Source organism: Hibiscus syriacus, unplaced genomic scaffold (assembly GCF_006381635.1).
Source record: "Hibiscus syriacus cultivar Baekdansim isolate YM2019G1 unplaced genomic scaffold, ASM638163v2 tig00110114_pilon, whole genome shotgun sequence".
Classification (NCBI taxonomy): domain Eukaryota; kingdom Viridiplantae; phylum Streptophyta; class Magnoliopsida; order Malvales; family Malvaceae; genus Hibiscus; species Hibiscus syriacus.
The window spans coordinates 1,010,211-1,014,050 of record NW_024062594.1 but is presented as its reverse complement, the minus strand read 5'-3'; the positions used below and the strand labels follow the sequence as shown (position 1 = coordinate 1,014,050).

The 3,840-nt window shown below is 30.4% G+C and overlaps 1 pseudogene; it reads left to right on the top strand.

Moving 5' to 3' along the window:
• Positions 1–1,113: 1,113 nt before the first annotated feature.
• On the top strand, positions 1,114–3,614 carry LOC120215113 (annotated as a pseudogene).
• The last annotated feature ends 226 nt before the right edge of the window (positions 3,615–3,840 follow it).

Below are 3,840 nucleotides of genomic sequence, written 5' to 3'. Positions count from 1 at the left end.
ATAATAAACAATATATATAATAAAAAAATTTATCACAAAATTACCTTATAACGAAAAATCGCATGAACTTCTAAATAAAATATGAGAAAATTGTCAGAATTATTGACTCGTTGACGGAATTGTTGTATTAATTTATAAGTTGAGAGGAGAGATGTGAGGAGATGTGAGGAACTTAACCCGGGGGAGAAGGGTATTTACTGCAAAGGGTATTAGATCGAGAAATATATTTTGACCGGTGTTAGATCGGTAAATATACCGATCACCGGTGATTTTTTTGGGAAAGACGCCGCCTTTTTTTACATAAATAAACCCCTACCCTTTAATGCATGCTCATAGGAATTTCTGAATTTAATTAGTTGACATTTTTTTTATTTATTTTGAAATTTATTGGTTGTAAAAGATTTATATAAATTTCTAACTATACAATTAAGTGTAATAAAAGACGTCAACTAATTAAAATCAAGGACTTTACTAGTGTGCATTAAAGCATAGGGACTTATTTAGGTATAGAAATAACTATAAGGACATATTTAAATTAAGTTTAGGATGGTTTAAGTGTTTTTTTAAAATAAAATTAGTTAGAAAAATTGCAGTTGAAATGGATGAATGTTAGTGAATTAACGTTTGAATGATTAAAAGTCGACATCTTAAAGAGTTTAGTGACTAAATAAAAAGGTTTTTATGGTGAGCAAAACGTTAGAAGATTAAAAGTTGAGTGACTATTTGAGCAATATAGCCTAAAATAATCGAATAGTTTCCCAACAAGAACAGGTAATACGGCGTCGCGTAGAAATCAAATCTGAATCTATAAGTTAGGTAGTAATTATAACACAACAAAAAGGCTACTAAATAAGGAAAAGACAAAAGCCCAACATGAAAAATATTCAACCGGCAGTCAATAAAGGTAAACCTAAAACAGCAGCTGAGTTGAGTTAAATTGAGTTGAATTAGGGCGTTTATCTCGAAAAATTATTTTTTTTATTTAATATTTTCGGTTAGATATCGTTCAGATTATATTTTTTGATTTAACATCTTTTGTAAAAAGGCACGCCCTCTGTAGTGCGTTTAACATTGATTTGGCGCCACGTGGGATAAGGCGCGCCTTATACTGACATGGAATACACGTGTGTGTAGCGCGGCCCCTGGGACGCGTCTTAGGCCACGTAGGGTATAGCGCGGGACAGGGGTCGTGCCTTACCTGTGAATCTGTCACGCGTCAGTAAGGATACGATTACATTGGCGGATTTAATGGTGGCAACGAACAATTTCGATGCCGAAAATGCGATTATTTCGACTAAGACAGGAGTTTCCTACAAGGCAGTGCTGCCGGACGGATCTGCGTTTGCTATTAAGAGGTTAAGGTGGTGTTTGTTTTTGTAGAGGTAAAATGTTTGTAGTCTGCAGATTACATCTGCAGATATCTGTAGCAGAATAGGTGGACCAAAAGTCTACAGTTTACAAGAAGAAGACTGTTTGTTTTTTAACGTCTGCAGACTACTAAAATGAACTGAAATATAAATAAAATGATTTTTAAATTTAAAAGAGTTTTGCAATATTGAGATTTAAATAATTTTAGTTTTACAATACTGAAATTTAAATAATTATTACAACTACAATAATAAATTAATTCACATTTTAAAATAAATCAATCTATACTAATAAATTATTTAAAATAAATTAATCTATATTTTAAAATAAATCAATTCATACCAATAAATTATTTAAAATAAATCAATCCGTACAACTACAATAATAAATCAATCTATATTTTAAAATAAATCAATCCATACTAATAAATTATTTAAAATAAATCAATCTATACTAATAAATTATTTAAAATAAATCAATCTATATTTTAAAATAAATCAAATTATACTAATAAATTATTTAAAATAAATCAATCCATATTTTAAAATAAATCAATCCATACTAATAAATTATTTAAAATAAATCAATCCATATTTAAAAATAAATCAATCCATACTAATAAATTATTTAAAATAAATCAATCCATACAACTACAATAATAAATCAATCTATATTTAAAAATAAATCAATATATACTAATAAATTATTTAAAATAAATCAATCTATACAACTACAATAATAAATCAATCTATATTTTAAAATAAATCAATCCATACTAATAAATTATTTAAAATAAATCAATCCATATTTTAAAATAAATCAATTCATATTAATAAATTATTTAAAATAAACCAATCCATACAACTACAATAATAAATCAATCTATATTTTAAAATAAATTAATACATACTAATAAATTATTTAAAATAAATCAATTCATATTTTAAAATAAATCAATCCATACTAATAAATTATTTAAAATAAATCAATCTATATTTTAAAATAAATCAATCCATACTAATAAATTATTTAAAATAAATTATTTTAAAATAAATCAATCCATATTTTATAATAAATTATTTTAAAATAAATTATTTTATAATAAATTATTTAAAATTATTTTAATAAATAACCATATTTTATAATTATTCTTGAAGAGGTTTGAAGACCTTTGAACACATAAAACTATGTCTGCACCAAGAAGAGCTCGCGAAGTTAGAAGAGCTTCTGTCTTCTAAAAAAATAAATGGTTTGTGAAGGGCGCAGACATAAGAGGTTTGAAGAGGTTGCATAGTGAAAACAAACTAAACCTAAGTGCTTAAACTTACTGAGAAACAGTTTAGGTCGGAAATAAATAGGTTGGGACAACTTAGGCATCCGAATTTGGTTCCTCTTTTAGGGTTTTGTGTTGTGGTAGAAGAGAAGTTTTTGGTTTATAAGCATATGCCCAATGGGACATTGTATTCTCAGTTGCATGGGGGGAGTCTTATTGGTTTAGGGAATGGGAAATTTGAGTTTTTGGATTGGTCAAATAGGCTTAGGATTGGTGTTGGTGTTGCTAGAGGCTTAGCTTCGCTTCACCATGGATGCCAACCGCTATATGTTCATCAGTACTTCAGTTCCAATGTTGTGCTTCTGGATGATGATTTCGATGCTCGTATCGCCGACTTCGGTTTGGCACGATTGATGGGGTCTCGTGACTCAAATGACAGTTCATTTATGAATGGGGATTTAGGGGAGTTTGGTTATGTAGCTCCTGAGTATTTTAGTACCATGGTTGCTTCTTTGAAAGGGGATGTTTATAGTTTCGGGGTAGTGTTGTTGGAGTTGGTTACAGGCCAAATCGGAGTTAGCAATGCAGAGGAAGGGTTTAAGGGGAATTTGGTGGATAGGGTCAGTCAATTGTTCAGCACCGGTCAAAGCAAGGATGCTGTCGATAAAGCATTGGTCGGAAAGGGTCATGATGATGAAATTATGCAGTTTCTGAGAATTGCTTGTACTTGTGCAGTTCCTAGGCCAAAGGATAGACTTTCAATGTACCAGGTTTACGAGTAGCTGAAGAGCATGGGGGAGAAACATGGTGCCGTTGAACACTACGACGAATTCCCATTGATATTCGGGAAACAACAAGATCATGATAATTAGAAGTAACCCTGGTTGGGGTATACTGCCGGTGATTGTGAGAGTTAAATGCAGGCAATGAACATATCTGCATTTGTGTATGGTATCTTCGGTTTTAAGGCACTTTCTGCAATTGGTATGATTACCACATGATTAGGATTCCTTGTTTTAATGTTAATTTGTTGGATAATTCTGTAAATCACATGAAGCATCATCATGCACTGTAGTTGAAAATTGTTCTTTATAATCCCTGCGAGCTGCTCCATTTTGTGGAAAATGATGAGCTAATTTCCTTGGAACATATTTGGAAGCTAATCATGATTTTTTTTAATGAACCGTTGCAAATAGAGT